Below are 17,667 nucleotides of genomic sequence, written 5' to 3'. Positions count from 1 at the left end.
TTATACCAAAGAACAATACTCACAGATCATTTGTCCAGGTTCACGCAGAGAGGAGGTATGGAGAGGAATCCACACGGCCGCGGCGCATGCTGGGTTGGAGAGGACCTTGGCCCAGCTGCGACGTCGGTTCTATTGGCCAGGCATGGAGGGAGCGGTGCGTCAGTTACAACAGGGTTGTGTCGCCTGCAGCCTGCAGAGGAACAGGTCAGAGCCTCGGGCCCCCTTACAACCCTTTGAAGTCTCATATCCACTAGAAGTAATAGCCATTGATTTCCTCACATTAGGTAGGCCTGCTGATGCGTGGCAAAACATTCTGGTAGCTACTGACTTATTCACCCGTTATAGTTGGGCTATTGCCACCCGAGACCAGACTGCGCACACCACTGTCCGTGCGTTATGGACGCATATTATCCAGCCGTTCGGCTGTCCGGCCCGGTTCCACTCAGATCGAGGCCCCAACTTCGAGTCCGAGTTAATGCACCATTTATGTCAGACTTATGGTATTGCAAAAAGTCGCACCACTCCGTACCACCCGGCTGGGAACGGTGGAGTGGAACGATTTAATCAGACATTACTGAACATGTTGCGATCACTAGACACTGATAAACAAGGAAGATGGAATGAGCACTTACCCGAGTTAGTTCATGCTTATAACAACACGATCCATAGTGCTACGGGTTATGCCCCCGCCTACTTAATGTTTGGCCGACATTTGAGGCGCCCTATAGATGTCCAGTTAGGAGTGCAGTCAGCGCAAGAGCGCATGGGAGTGGGTGGCTGGGTACAGGACCACCAACAGAGAATGGCGACAGCTTATAGGACCGCAGGGGAGAGGATGGGAGAAACGGCCAAGAGGAGAAAGCAGGTTTATGACCGTAGGGCCGGTATTACACCCCTATTACCAGGAGAGAGAGTGTGGATTCGAAATAGGAAGAGAGATGGCCAGGGGAAATTGAGTACGTGGTGGGACCCCGAGCCTTACGCAGTGATGGAACAGGTGGGAGCTACGGGGTTGGTGTACCGAGTCAGACCCGAGAAGGGGGGGCGAGAAAAGACCATACATAGAAATGCGTTGAAAGTGTGTGTAGCCCCCAGGTCGCCCCACGAGGACCCCCCAGCTGTAGTGCAGCCCGAGCAGGTAGAAGCAACAACGCCGCAGTATTATGGGTTTCTCTCCGTCCCGAGAGCACCAGATGAGCCACGGCGCTCGGGAAGAGCAAATATAGGCCAGCCACCCCAGAGGTATGGACATGATTAGGGACAGTTGCAGGGACTGGCAACGGAAAAGTGGGGGGGGATGTGACAGGGTCAAAGCAGGGGGGTGAAACCAAATTGTAACATTTTTTATTGATGATGAAAAACCTGTATTACGCACTTAAAAACATCATTCTCTTAACTATATTTCTGCACTGCATGTTTTATGGTTGACAATGTATTTCCCCCCGGTCCCCGAGCCACTTGACATTGGACTCCCCTATAGGCTGTGTGACATTGGCCTTGTGACAGCGGACGGCCAATGTCCCCAGGTCACGCTGGTGGCAGAGCGAATGAGGGCGGAGTAGGGTGTGGCCCACCTTATTCAAAAGTGAGCGCGAGCCACTTGGACAGCAGAGAGACAGGCATACAGGGCAGTGTGGAAGTGACAGCCAGAAGGGACGGTTGTGCACAGGAGGAGCAGACATACCACGGAGCAGAGGTGGGGAATACAGTGATCGCGGCACGTACCAAGCCACCAGCAGCGGACGGTGAGCAGACGGCGCAGTAGCAGCAGAGACGGGGAGGACAGACAGACGAACCAAGGAACGGAGGAGAGGTCCAGTGGCGATAACGTTGCGCGCTTCACACCCTCAAAGCCAGACGTACAGTCTGGCGGGCGAGTAAGTGTCCTTCTATGCAACGTTACCTTTATAAACCCACGGTCCTAAACCTCATATGTGAAATATACCTGAACAGATGAACTGGTTCTAGTTTCTATGATTGCAGGCAATACGCACGAAGACAAGAAGAGACAGTGATTCCTGGCCTAAACCCCCGCTCCAGTTAAACCCCATATAAGGACATTCCCACCTTTTGCATTGAACCGTGATGAGTATATGACATATAGCAATTGAATTGGCACTTGGCACTTTACTGCTTCAGTAATAGTTGGCACTTTAACGCTAAATTCATTATTTATTTGCTATAGTTTGCACAAGCCCTGTCTGTTTTTAGTGTTTGGTGATTGTCTGTATTCCTGTATTTTAGTTAGTTAGTGGGCGCATTAGGAGGTTGAGGTTTTAGAATTAGTGTTATATTTTGTTTATGCTTTTCAATATTTTATGGCTTATAGACGCCACTGTATTAGCTTAATAAAATAGATTACCTTTTTATACAAACCTGTTTCCGTCCAGCTTTCTCCAAGGGATATGTGTTGAAGTGTTGTTCTCATTTAAAAGTATTGTACTTACCTGGGTAAACTCGAACCTGTGAATAGCCTAAGAAAGAGTGTTACAGAGGACCCTACCTCTTAAATAAAAAGGTGGCGTAGTCTTGCAGTACCTAACAAACAGTATTATTCTCACAGTAATTACGCACCCCGCACTTTACCGTGCAACTGATATTTTATTGTTGTGAGTTTAATGTGTATTGTTATTTATTTATTATTGAGACAAAGTAAAGAGTGTCAGCATTCTAAAAAGAAGTGGCAAGTTACATGTGACAACCTGGCCACCGTCACATATTGATAATATCGATGCTCAGTGTGAGCGTATATCTCCTCCAGGTCGGGTGGAACTTCCAGTTATTATGACATGAACATGAATGCAAAACTGGCAGAAAAAGACTTGCTCGCTGCAAAAATATAGACTTATAGAATAGAATGTATTTATTTGAAATGCTCATAATGTGCTCTGTGCTGGGACCTTAGTCAGTGCTATTAGCTATCGGTCCCAGGACCAAAGCGTTGACCTGCAGTCAACCGTGAACAAAGGACAAAGAAGGGCACAACAGTGTTCCCTGTTCATCAACATAAATGCCACATATACTGTATGTAAGTATAAGTTATAAATACAGACTTACTCTCCCACCAGATCTTCACATGTCTTCTCAGACACCAGAGTAGGGTTGTGGTCTGACTGGAGCACCTCATCATGTGGAATCTGGAGAGAAGCACAGAAAAAAAACACACTTTATTCATAGATCTGCTATTTCCTTTTTAAATCGTGAATATTTGTGCAAATCTTTGAATATATATTTTTAAAAGCGAACATTTTGGAACTCAAATCTTTGCTTCTGGGAGGTCCCTGGAACAACATATTTGACAAATGTTAGCTGTAAAAAAATAGCCTATATATATATTCAAAGTTTACTAGTGGTCCCTAGAACCCAGTTGACAGTGTACAGTGTACAGTAACTAAGTACATTTACTCAAGTATTGTAGGCTACTATAAGTACAATGTTTAGGTATTTTTTACTTAACTGGAGTATTTCCAATTTTCAGTACTTTTACTTCTACTCCACTATATCTCAGAGGCAAATATTGTACTTTTACTCCACTAGAATTATTTGAAAACTTTAGTTACTAGTTACTTTGCAGATTTTGATTATTACAAAACACACATTAACCACCCTATATACATTTCGGCCAATTGAAAATAGCAGATCTACAAGCTCACAATGCGTGGTGAATCTGGCAATGCAACGTATTGTGAGTTTGTAGATCTGCTATTTTCAAAAGATTTTTATACATTTGAAAACTTGTGAAATGGGAAATTCTGAACAATCCAACAGTATGATAAGATGTGCAGGTTTGACGGTGCGCATGTGTCTCTCGCTCTCTTTGGGGCGAGTTGAACAGCGTTTAGTGTTGCCAGATTTTGCGAGAGGAGCAAGAAACCAGGTCTATGAAAACAAGCCCAAAAGAAGCGACAGGGTTTTCGTCCATTTTCAAAAATCTTATAAAGAAATGTGCAAAATGTGAAATGTTATAGACTTTGAAACATTCTAACAACACAAATCTATGTTTAGAAACAAGACAAAATAAACTATATATTTACAAGCAACTTTTACAGAAAAACAAGCCCAAAGTCGCTCATAATAAGCAGACATGGCAACCCCCCCCCCCTTATTTACATTGAGTCAGAAGTGTCTCTGAAGTGTCTCTGTGAAACTGTTGTCAAGTGATGCTTTTAATGTGTGTGTGTGTGTGTGTGTGTGTGTGTGTGTGTGTGTGTGTGTGTGTGTGTGTGTGTGTGTGTGTGTGTGTGTGTGTGTGTGTGTGTGTGTGTGTGTGTGTGTGTGTGTGTGTGTGTGTGTGTGTGTATGTGTGCGTGTGTGTGCGCGCGTGTGCGACAACATCAGTGTTGCCATGTCTGCTTATTATAGGCTACTTTGGGTTTGTGTTTCTTTAAAGTTGCTTGTAAATATCGGTGGTTGCGTTTTTTGGGGCTCGTTTCTAAATTGTGTATTGTATTGTATGTGTATTTGTCCAGACCCCCGATCTGAAAACACTTGTGCCAGGGACCCCCATACAAGATTTATGTTATGAAATAGTTTTTAAAAGATTCAAAATGTTTCACTTTTATTCAAGATTATTGATTTTTTTGTGTGGAAAATAGCAGATCACAACGCGTCACATTGGGACGCGATGTGAGCTTGTAGATCTTCTATTTTCAAATAGTTGATGAATATAGATTTAAGTTTCATCTTTTGGGCTTGTTTTCATACACCTGGTTGCTGATTTCTCTCACAGAATCTGGCAACACTGGCTGACAGTCAGACTCAGGAAGCTCCACAAACTCTGGTAAGAAATATGAACGTTCTGCTATAAGAGCCTCTAAAGCCCTATTGTCCCTAAATTGATGCCAGGGTTAACCCTGCTGTAATCAAGGGCAGGTGTTGCTGATAGGAGGCAAACAGTTTATTGACTGTGTTTAGTCGGGCTGTTGTTGGTTTATCCACCCACCACCCTACGTTTAACTGTATTTATTATTTGTAGGCTGGAGTGATTGGCACAAAAGCTATAGACTCCGGGCAAAAGGCGTGGCCAAGCTTAGGCTGAAGTAGTTACGGTGGCCATATTAAGGGAGCTCCATAACAACAGCTAGTATCAACAACATTGACAGTTACCCACGAGTCACGACGTGTCCTGAACTACAGCGAATTTATTGGTAAAGGACAGAAGATGGACCTGGCAATGCGTGACAGAGAGTTACCATACAGAGAGAAGCTGAATGCAGACGCAAAGGCACGCTACCTGCGATCAGTGTTGCCATATTTTGCGAGAGAAATAAGCAACCAGGTCTATGAAAACAAGCCCAAAAGAAGTGGCTTAGATACATCGACTACTTGAAAATAGCCGATCTACAAGCTCACGTGAGCTTGTACATAGGTTATTAAAAAAAACTCTTGCAATAAAATAAAGAACATTTGGAATATTTTTTAAAACATTCTAACAACACAAATGCTCCCTGGCACAAAACATTTTCATGAAAAGATTTGAGAACCACTGGTTTAATTTTTTTTGTTTTAAAAAAAAAGCCTAAATAAGCAAGCACCTAAATAAGCCTAAATAAGCAAGTACACTTTATAAATAAGCCATACAAAACTACTAATTTTACAAGCAACTTCACATAAAAAAAAGCCCAAAGTCGCTTATAATAAGCCGACATGGCAACGCTGATGCTGATCCTAACCTCGCCTCCAACAGATGTTTATATCATATGTTTGATTGTGTGCTGTCATGCTCGTTTGAGCTTATATGTGTTTGGGAATGTTGTTGAAGGTTATGTTATTTCGTCAGCTGACACCCAAGCCATACTACATTTATTTGATATCTCCGACGTCTGAACACTTGCTGACAGACAGACAGCTGTTTACTCAGCCACCGTGACCGTGAGCCACCCACGTTAGACCCACGTTAGACTACGTTTCTCAGACTGGACACATAGAGAAACACAATTTAGCTGTTAGCTCAATCTCATTGTATGTAAGATACCCATTTGTATTTAAGATACCCATGCCAAGCCGTTTCTTTGATATCTCGACATCTGATCTCCAACAGCTTTTCCTCCAGGTTGGAAATGTGTGCAATTTAACTTTTTTAATTTAACGTCTGAAACCTTGGCATTGCATCCGATAATGCAGCACTGTCGTACCATTGCTAAATTAGAGCAACAGACAAGTTAGAGATAGATAATAATGTACACCGTCTACTTGCTGGACAACAAACACAGGACTACAGACTACACTACACTACTCTACACTTGTGGCAGCTGTCAATCTACTCCCTCAAGATGGCGGCGGAAGTGGCACGATTTAAGGGCGTGGCGACCATGTTACGTCGCTATGCCCGGAGTCTATAAGAATAAAAGCATTTATATATGAACTTTACGTACGGTTCGGACTTCAGTCTTTTTTCTCACACGTCGAAACAACCCTATAGCTGTCGGCAACCAGTAGTGCCAATTATTTGTTTACTAACATTGAGCCTGGACGCACAGGTGATTGTTTCACGCAATCAATTCCCAACCTGTTTCGGGGTGCACTGGTTTCAGCACACCCCAACCCCCTCTTGTGTGTGTTGGCTAGTGAGACGCGTCCTAACGAGACCTGATATAATGGGTTTCGTTGCGCGCATACTGGCTGCACGCAGCCAGTATGACGTCGTCTGTTAAGGGGTCTAACAGTCACTACACATACTGTAGAGGTTTTTATTGTAAATTGTAAATCATTGATGTTAAAATGTCCAACCGCTGTTTTACTAAAACCTCCAGTTTTAACCAAACACACGATAATGAGTTTAATTTAACTCCATGTTGACTAGAAGTTATGAAATGTTGCTATGTTGATATTTTATTAGCCATGGTTCACATGACGCTTGTTCAGGGCTAATATTTTAAATGTATTGATGCCACAGCATTTATTAAATGTAGTTTTTACAACCGTTAAGATGGTGTTTGTTAGAACATTACAGATGTGTGGATAAAGCTCATCATGACAGTCATGATGAAACTTCAACCTGTTTTTTTGACTTTCTCCATTTACAGCCTGTACATCTACATAAACGTTCATATTTTACATATAAAGTGCTTAACCTCATGGCCACGGATGTTACAATTGTGTCTCTCTCTTCAGAAGTATCCTTATCTTCCGTATTGTTCAATAAAAAGCATTTTAATCCGATCGGTGGCCATTGTCTCATAGTTATAATGTAGCAGAGGAGTGCAATACACCTCCCAACCGATAGGGTCGCGTGGTTGAAAGCGTGGAGGAAATAAAGAAGAAATAGCCACCGATCGGATTAAAATGCTTTTTATTGAACAATATGGGAGATATGGGTACTTCTAAGGACCCGTCCATAGTTGTAACATCCGTGGCCATGGGTTAAGCACTGTCAATTTGAAATCTGAACGTTTATGTAGATGTACGGACCGTAAATGGAGAAAGTACAAACACCAGGTTGAAGTTCATCGTGATTCGTCGTGACGGACGACCGTCGTTTGATCCATATGGCTCAGCTACAGAACTACTGTGTTGGTTTGATTGCTTGATTGATGTACTTTATTTAGTAAGACATGAGAACAACAGTACATGGAAGTACAAATTCACAATACAAGGTCTACTAAACTGGAAGACTCATAAAAGCACTGAGCTTGTTTCAAATGAGTTCCCCATGCACACAAATCATGGTGACATATAAGAGACAAACAGATATACACACTACTATACAGAATGTCATACAATCAGTTTACAGGTTACTGGTATGAAGAGTGATAAATATGTACAAAAGAAGAAGGAAAGGGGGGGAGGGGGGGTAGGGGGCTATAGTTTAGGACTTAGACAGGGGCCATTTTCCAATTGCAGCCTCCTGAAGGTGTATCTTTAGGGCAGTTTTGAAAGAGAGTAGGGTTTTACACTCCTGTACTCCTTTTGGTAGGACATTCCACATTTTTGATGAATAGCATGAGAACGAGTTACTTCCCTTTGTTGATTGTTGTTGTGACCACAACAGTTTAGTGATTATAGTTCTGTCTTCACTTTAAGTGTTATAGTTTTATCTTAACTTGAAGTGTTATAGTTTTATCTTAACTTGAAGTATTATAGTTTTATCTTAACTTGAAGTGTTATAGTTTTATCTTAACTTGAAGTATTATAGTTTTATCTTAACTTGAAGTGTTATAGTTTTATCTTAACTTGAAGTGTTATAGTTTTATCTTAACTTGAAGTGTTATAGTTTTATCTTAACTTGAAGTGTTATAGTTTTATCTTAACTTGAAGTGTTATAGTTTTATCTTAACTTGAAGTGTTATAGTTTTATCTTAACTTGAAGTGTTATAGTTTTATCTTGCTACGCTATATGACGCTTTATAATGCTATATGGGATATTGACAACTTTTGAAATGACATTCGTGAATTTGTGAAGTGTGACTGAGGAACTGAATTATTAAAAAGCTGCTCCAGGTGTCCGTCCGTCACTCCGTCACTCCGTCACACACGTCACACTTTTGCCCTGCTCATATCTCCGCACCCGTTGCCCCGATCCATGCCAGATTTTGCACACACACTCCTTACCTGCCAAACTACACCCTCCAAGGACCCCCGGAGCTCCAGGGACCCCCAGCTGCCTCGGGGACCCCCCAAGTGTAAAAAATGAGCACATGTGGACAAATTACCAAATGACCACCCCAACGGGGCTGCTCACGGGGCATTCCCGGGGACCACCCACTCCTGGTGCTCCAGAACGGATGCAAAAGTGGTGGCGCCCCCAGTGGAGGACCCCCTGCCACTGCAGCTCACATAAAATGCCGTAACTCGGGGGCTTGCCCCCCACAAACAATCCCTCCTTTCCCCTATAAACACACTCTCTCTCCCACACCACACACACACACACCAACAGCTCTTGCCTGCACACCTTTGCTAGGAACCAATCGCCGTTACAGCCCTCTTCTGTATACATGTGACCTACGGTCGCTTATCTCCCGATTAGGGAGTCTTACTGGTATGTATTCCAAAACCAACCCCTCTTTTACCTCTAAGAGACCCCCTCCCAGAGAGACTTCATTAAGGTTAAGCTGTTCGTTTGTAAAACAACCACCGGTTGCTCCCTATTGATGGTTTTATCCTGAAACTCAATGTTTTTGTCTTGTAGTCAACAAGCTTTCTCTTGTTCACTCTGTGTCCTGTCTCCTGTCTCATTCACAGGTCTCATCATCTGGACTCTGTTCTGCAGGACAGCAGAACCACCTGACCCCTGGTCCATCTATCCTCTCCTCCTCTACGACTGCTCCTTCAACACAGACCTGCTTAGATGGAGGAGATGAATCACACCTCCATCGTCTCCAAGAGGAGGTTTCTCATCCTCCTGCCCAAACTACATGTCATCAAGGTGAGACAAACTACATGTCATCAAGGTGAGACAAACTACATGTCATCAAGGTGAGACAAACTACATGTCATCAAGGTGAGACAAACTACATGTCATCAAGGTGAGACAAACTACATGTCATCAAGGTGAGACAAACTACATGTCATCAAGGTGAGACAAACTACATGTCATCAAGGTGAGACAAACTACATGTCATCAAGGTGAGACAGCACATCAGTAGCTCCTGCATTGAACACAGATGTGTTTTACTCTTTGTTTTACAGTAGTTGTGAGTAAAGCTGCAGTGAATTATTGAGGACAATGTGACACATATATAATATAATGTCACTGTCAGGCAGAAACCTTGTATGACAAAAACGTTACTTTTTAAGAATTGGAAAAAAATAACCTGTGTTCCAGACAGTGCATCACAACACAGTGTGAGCTTGTAGATCGTCTATTGTTGTAATACAGTATTCCCTACAGGGCTTAAGTGGTTAACGCTTCTTCTTTTTTTTATTAATGAGAAATAAGTTCCTGTTAATTATTTTTCTCCCCAATCATTTTTTACACCTTTTTCTCCCCAATTTAGTCGTTATGCCAATTGATTACTATTTACTCCCCACACACATGTCTGTGTGTTGTCACTGCTGTTGTATACTAAAGAGTTTGAGTACCTTTTCCACCATTGCTCAGTATATTTTTTTCTAAAATTCTACTATACCTGTTGGGACAGTTGGCCCTCACAAATATAGTAACACACACACACACACACACACACACACACACACACATTACTATACTTGTGCGGACATCAGCATTTTTGTACGGCATTGAAAATGGCTGATAACAGCCGACCAGTACCCATAAAATAGCACAGTGATGCATTGTGAGCTTGTAGATCGCCTATTATTTGATGTGTGTGTGATATGGAAAATATGGAAAACCCTATAACCCCAACCCTTAAGCCTAACCTTTAAATACCTAATTCCTGACCCTAACTTTTAAGTATTTTTCTTTTTTTCTTTAGAGTAGCCAATTATTTTTTACCCCTTTTTTCTCCCCAATGTAGTCGTTATGCCAATTAATTCCTCCCCACACACATTTATGTGTGTTGTCACTGTTGTTGTATCCTACTGACTCACCTGCCAGTGAGGAGCCCCCACCAGGAGGCTGTAGAGCCTTCATCCTACTCCTCCCGCCAAACACTCCTCGCTGACAGGTGGCACATCAGCCCGTAGGAGTACATGTAGTGACAAATATCCTCCTCCTCCTCCCCACCCGGCTTCCCTCCCCTGAACACGGGCCAATTATGTTTGTGTGTAGACGCTCGACAAAGCCGGACGCACCATGGTGGATTGTAACCCACAACCTCTGTGGTGGTGGTCAGGGACTTTACCACTGCACCACACGAGCCCCCACTGTGTTTACTCTCATCTCCTGTCTCATCCACAGGTCTCATCATCTGGACTCTGTTCTCCAGGACAGCAGCAGTAGGACCTGACTCCTGATCCATCCATCCTCTCCTCCTCAAGACAACAGCAGCCTTGGAACAGGTGGGTTGAGGTTAAGGAGTTCAGAGACTCGGGTGGTGCAGTGGTAAAGCCCCTGCCCACCACCATGGAGGTTGTGGGTTTGAATCCAGCGTGGTGCATCCGGCTTTGTTGGGCGTCTACGTGAACACAACGTTCAGGGGGAAGTAAGCCTGACAGTTAGAGTGATACCACTGCATGTGTTCCTACGGGCTGGGGTGGTATCTGTCATCAGGGAGTATTGGGCGGGAAGAGTAGGAGGAAGCCTCTACGTCCTCTACGTCCTCCTGGTGGGGGCTCCTCACTGGCAGGAGAGTCCGTAGGAACAACAGTGACAACACACAAATGTGTGTGGGGAGGAATTAATTGGCATAACGAGAAAAAGGGGGTAAAACATGATTGCCTACTCTAAATTTAACACATCCACCGCCAAGGGCTAATGTCATAATGTACTCACCAGTGCCAAGGTTTTATTGTTGTTTTTTGTTTTTTTCACGTCGCCATAGGCCCCGTTAAAATCCTTTAGAATGTGCGATGTTTGAGTTCTGACCGTTTATGTTAACATGGGAAATGCGAGGAGAAAAAACTACACAGGCTAAACAAGGTTTTTAGTGTGCGCCTTAGAATGGAGGCCGACGGGAAACAAAAAACGGGATCGCACTTCCGGTCGACTTCCGGTGGTGTTACACTGAAAATGGTCCCCCTAGAAAATTGAAAAAAAAGGAAAAAGCACCCGGACCGTAGCACTACGGTCTCGGTGCTTAACAGTTGGATTTAACGGACCGTAGGACTACGTTCTTGGTGGTTAATGTGTTAAAGAAGAAAAAAGTCTAGAGCAACCACTGGCCCCTCCAGGTATTGATGATTTTATCCTGAAACTCAAATGTGAATTGTTTGCTTGTTTTCACTCAACAAGCTTTCTCTTGTTGTCTCTGTCTACTGTCTCATTCACAGGTCTCATCATCTGGTCTGTGTTCTCCAGGACAGCACCAGTAGGACCTGACTCCTGATCCATCCATCCTCTCCTCCTCAAGACAGATGGAGGAGTTTCTAGAGCAACCCCTCCTGTCTGAGGAGATGAACCACACCTCCAGCGTCTCCAAGAGGACGTTTCTCATCCTCCTGCCCAAACTACATGTCATCAAGGTGAGACAAACTACATGTCATCAAGGTGAGACAAACTACATGTCATCAAGGTGAGACAAACTACATGTCATCAAGGTGAGACAGCACATCAATAGCTCCTGCATTGAACACAGATGTGTTTTACTCTTTTTAGTTTAGTTTCATTTATTTGCACAATAAAAACAGTACAAAGGTAGCATTATTTTTCTTGGTTATTTTTTTGGGCTTAGGTCACAAAACCATGCTGACTTAGGCCAAAAAAAGGCCTATTTTGGCCTGAGTCACACTAGGGAGTTAGGCCATTATACTAAAAGGAGAGTGAACAGCATGATCCTTTTCAATTAGGAGATGGGCCATTTTACCAGAGGTGGTCAGTGTCATGAGGAGCTGACTTTAGGCAAAAATATAATTTTCCTCAAAAATGACTTAGGCCATTAGTTTAGCAAGGTGACGATATGATATTATTACTTTTGTAAGGAGTAATATGTAATAAGTAACATATTACTCTCCTGAGTAATATTGCCCAACACTGGTGACAGTTAGGAGGTACTAAGTGAGATGTGAGATAGATAGATGTGAGTGAGATAATTGTTTGTTTGTGAAAATAAAAAAATGTATCTACAATATATAAATATCTGTAATTATAGCTGCAACACTAACTTTTTGTTGTTTTAGTGAATAAGACATTATTATGACCAGATCTATAGAGTATGTTAATACAATATGCCTACATTACTGTCTCTGTGATCCTGTGGTCTGGTAGGACACCTACTGGTGGATAAGGGTTACTGCAACAGCAGTCCAGATTGAAAAAGCTGCATAGATGAGTCTGGTGTCTTAGTGGTGCTCAAACATGTTCATGTCAAGGACCCCCAGAATGATATGCATTTGACCATGGACCCCCCTTAAGGATGCTTAATAAAATGACTAGATGTGCTGAAAACAAACATGCAGATTTATACAGGAACCACTTTGTAAAATAAGTGATCATTTAGTAAAGCATTAATAGTATTGTTCATAGAGCATCATATGTCCTGTTATTAACATCATAATGCATTTATTAATCACAGACTGAGATAAAGATTTAATTAACGTATAATACATCTGTTGATAAAACCAACATAGTACCATCTAGATGTTTTACAAATCATTTTATTTAGATGTTTATTTGGGCGGGGCAGTGCACATTAATGAACATCACACATGAAATGTAAATGTAAATATACCGGATTTAACAAGAATATCCGTAGTCCCTCAAAACTTATAGTACATTATGTCAGTGGTTCTCAAACTTTTTCATGTCAAGGACCCCCAAAATGATATGTATTTGGCCGCGGACCCCCATCTAAAAATATGTTGTTCCAGGGACCCCCAGAAGCAAAGATTTGAGTTAAAAATGTTCTCTTTAAAATATATATATTCAAAGATTTGCACACATTTTCAAGATTTTTCAAAAATAGCAGATATACAAGCTCATAGCGTGGCACTCGGTGCCGCGCCATGAGCTTGTATATCTGCTATTTTTGAATAGCCAAAGTATAAAAGGTCATAATTATTGTGATGCTATATTTACACATTTCGCTGGGTACCCCCTGGAACCCCCTCAAGTACCCCTGGGGGTCCCTGGACCCCACTTTGAGAACCAATGCATTATGTGATATGATTATTGTTAACACATATCTGCCCTGTGCAATGTTTGTTTACAAAGCCTGAAAAGGTCAACAGAAATGTAATTTCCAATTAAGACAATCCACCCCAAAAATATTCAGGCGTTTCCTCCCCCCCGCCCGGCTTCCCTCCCCTGCACACGGGCCAATTGTGTTCGTGTAGACGCTGGACAAAGCCGGATGCACCACGATGGATTAGAATTCCCACAACCTCTGTGGTGGTGGGCAGGGACTTTACCACTGCACCACCCGAGCCCCCACTGTTTACTCTCATCTCCTGTCTCATCCACAGGTCTCATCATCTGGACTCTGTTCTCCAGGACAGCAGCAGTAGGACCTGACTCCTGATCCATCCATCCTCTCCTCCTCCTCAAGACAACAGCAGCCTTGGAACAGGTGGGTTGAGGTTGAGGAGTTCAGAGGCTCAGTTGGTGCAGTGGTAAAGCCCCTGCCCACCACCATGGAGGTTGTGGGTTAGAATCCACCGTGGTGCGTCCGGCTTTGTTTTGTCGGGCGTCTATGTGAACACAGCTGACCCGTGTTCAGGGAGAGGGAAGCCTAGCGGGAAGAGTGATATCACTGCATGTATTCCTACGGGCTGGGAGTGGCACCTGTCATCAGGGAGTGTTGGACGGGAGGAGTAGGATGAAGGCTCTACGTCCTCCTAGTGGGGGTTCCTCACTGGCAGGTGAGTCAGTAGGATACAACAGCGACTAAATTGGGGAGAAACAGGGGTAAAACATTATTGGCTACTCTAAATTTAAAGAAAAAAACAACAACTTTGAGTTTATATAGCAACCACTGGCTCCTCCCAGGTATTGATGGTTTTATCCTGAAACTCAAATGTGAATAGTTTGCTTGTTTTCAGTCAACAGGCTTTGACTCCCTTTTACTGTCTCATTCGCAGGTATCATCATCTGGACTCTGTTCAAATTTGATTTAGTTTTAGTCATAGTTTTTTGAATAAAGTCGACTAAATTCTAAATATCATATGATGATAGTCGACTAAATCTAGTGGATTTAGTTTACTAAACTGTATTCTGGCGGTGCCTTGATGGCGTCGTAATGGCTGATTTTACACTTGGTTGCATGCTGAAAATAGCCGATCTACAAGCTCACAAGGCGTCGCAGCGCGACGCCTTGTGAGCTTGTAGATCTGCTATTTTCAGAGCGCAACACCCGAGCGCAACCAAACATAAAATGACTTGTCTTTTAGTTCTACTGGATCTCTTCTCCACTAGTCTCTCTCTAACATTTTAGTCTAGTTTTTATTTGTTGACGAAATTGTTAATATATTTAGTCTTAGTTTTAGTCATCATAGCTTAGTTATTATTTAGTTTTTATTTAGTTTTTGTTTAGTTTTTATCTAGTTTTTGTTTAGTTTTTGTTTAGTTTTTATTTATTTTTATTTCGTTTTTGTCAGTGATAAAATGTAGTCGACTAACACAAACCACCCCAAAAAAAATCAGGCGTTTCCTCCCCCCCGCCCGGCTTCCCTCCCCTGAACACGGGCCAATTATGTTTGTGTGTAGACGCTCGACAAAGCCGGACGCACCACGGTGGATTCAAACCCACAACCTCCGTGGTGGTGGGCAGGCGCTTTACCACTGCACCACACGAGCCCCCACTGTGTTTACTCTCATCTCCTGTCTCATTCACAGGTCTCATCATCTGGACTCTGTTCTCCAGGACAGCAGCAGTAGGACCTGACTCCTGATCCATCCATCCTCTCCTCCTCAAGACAACAGCAGCCTTGGAACAGGTGGGTTGAGGTTGAGGAGTTCAGAGGCTCGGGTGGTGCAGTGGTAAAGTCACTGCCCACCACCATGGAGGTTGTGGGTTCGAATCCACCGTAGTGCATCCGGCTTTGTCAGGCGTCTACGTTCAGGGGGAGGGAAGCCGGGCAGGAAGGGTGATACCACGCATGTATTGTATTCCTACGGGCTGGGGGTCGGCACCTGTCATCAGGGAGTGTTGGGCGGGAAGAGTAGGAGGAAGGCTTTACGTCCTCCTGGTGGGGGCTCCTCACTGGTAGGTGAGTCAGTAGGATACAACAGTGACAACACATAAATGTGTGTGGGGAGGAATTCATTGGCATAACGACTAAATTGGGGAGAAAAAGGGTTAAAACATTACTGATTACTGGCTACTCTAAATTTAAAGAGAAAAAAACAACAACATTGAGGAGTTTGTAGAGGAACCACTGGCTCCTCCCAGGTATTGATGGTTTTATCCTGAAACTCAAATGTGAATAGTTTTCTTGTTTTCACTCAACAGGCTTGACTCCCTTTTTTAGTCATCTGAAAAGTTTTAGTTTAGTTTTAGTCGAATAAACATCATAAGATTATAGTCGACTAAATCTACAGTTGATTTAGTCGACTATAATGTATGTTGGCGGTGCCTTGATGGTGTAGTAATGGCTGATTTTACACTTGGTTGCATGCTGAAAATAGCAGATCTACAAGCTCACAACGCGTCGCAGCGCGCCGCGTTGTGAGCTTGTAGATCTGCTATTTTCAGAGCGCAACACCCGAGCGCAACCAAACATAAAATGACTTGTCTTTTAGTTCTACTGGATCTCTTCTCCACTAGTCTCTCACTAACATTTTAGTCTAGTTTTTATTTGTTGACGAAATTGTCAATATATTTAGTCTTAATTAGTCATATTAGCTTAGTTTTTATTTAGTTTTTATTTAGTTTCTATTTAGTTTTTATTTAGTTTCTATTTAGTTTTTGTCAGTGATAAAAGGTAGTCGACTAACATTCTTGGTCATAGTTTTAGTGGACTAAATCAACTCTGCTCTATTCTCCAGGACAGCAGCAGTAGGACCTGACACCTGATCCATCCATCCTCTCCTCCTCAAGACAGATGGAGGAGTTTCTAGAGCGATGAACCACACCTCCAGCGTCTCCAAGAGGAGGTTTCTAGTAGTAGGGCTACATTATTATGGTAGAAGCAAGTGGAGAGGCTTGATTCATCAGGCTGGCTCTCATGTTTAAAGTTACTGATTGAAGATGAGGATGGCAATACGTATGTCTTCATCTCCTTGAATTCTTATTCAAGGTTTCATGGGGTTAGTAATTGATAGAAAATAACCTGTGTTCCAGTGAATACAAGTCATTTCGCCCATTCCGCAGTTCGCCCAAAAAGTCGGACATTTCGCCCAAAAATTCGGACATTTCGCCCAGACATTTCGCCCATTTTTGCGGACATTTCGCCCAGACATTTCGCCCATAGATATTGAAGCTAGCTGGCCGTTTGTGTGCGAGAATGAGAGAGAGTTAGGGTTAGATAAAAGCTCTCTCTCTCTCTCTGTGTGTGTGTGTGTGTGTGTGTGTGTGAGTGTGTGTGTGTGTGTGTGTGTGTGTGTGTGTGTGTGTGTGTGTGTGTGTGTGTGTGTGTGTGTGTGTGTGTGTGTGTGTGTGTGTGTGTGTGTGTGTGTGTGTGTGTGTGTGTGTGTGTGTGTGTGTGTGAGAGAGAGAGAGAGAGACGCAGTCAGTGGGGCAAACGCAGTCCCCACGAAAGATATTTACGATTCTGTCCCTATCGGTACATAACTCGGACGGCGCGTAGTCGACTAGCAGGACCATCGGCTGGTCGTTGCGGGCACTCGCGCCTGGAGGTGCTCGGGCGCAACTCCTCAGCCTCAAGGTCTGCTGAGTCGGCGCGCCTCCGTCATGGTCCATAACTATACTTTATCGGCGAAAAAAAGTAGTCCGCGGATGACTGAAAATTCCCCTCTTAAATAAAGCCATTTATAATGAATCTCGACTCGCACAACTGATTGATTATATATTTATAATGAATGCCGGGCGAAATGTCCGGGCGAAATGTCTGGGCAAAATGTCTGGGGTGGGCGAAATGTCTGGGAAAAACGTCTGGGGTGGGCGAAATGTCTGGGCGAAATGTCTGGGGGTGGGCGAAATGTCCGCTCAAAAACACGGGCGAAATGGATTTAGGGCGATATGTCCGGTTACCGTTCCAGTGCACCACAACACA

At 43.3% G+C, this 17,667-nt stretch overlaps 1 long non-coding RNA gene across 1 annotated transcript; it reads left to right on the top strand.

Annotated features, from left to right (window-relative positions):
* Positions 1-4,766: 4,766 nt before the first annotated feature.
* On the top strand, positions 4,767-12,011 carry LOC311051230. The gene is made up of 3 exons (XR_014601393.1): positions 4,767-4,780; positions 10,799-10,899; positions 11,858-12,011. It is a non-coding gene; the product is annotated as an uncharacterized lncRNA (long non-coding RNA).
* Positions 12,012-17,667: the final 5,656 nt, after the last annotated feature.

The sequence above is a fragment of the Gymnoscopelus microlampas genome (assembly GCF_963454915.1).
Source record: "Gymnoscopelus microlampas genome assembly, chromosome: 9".
NCBI classification, from domain to species: domain Eukaryota; kingdom Metazoa; phylum Chordata; class Actinopteri; order Myctophiformes; family Myctophidae; genus Gymnoscopelus; species Gymnoscopelus microlampas.
The sequence above is the reverse complement of the archived record's forward strand: the minus strand, read 5'-3'. Positions and strand labels throughout refer to the sequence as shown.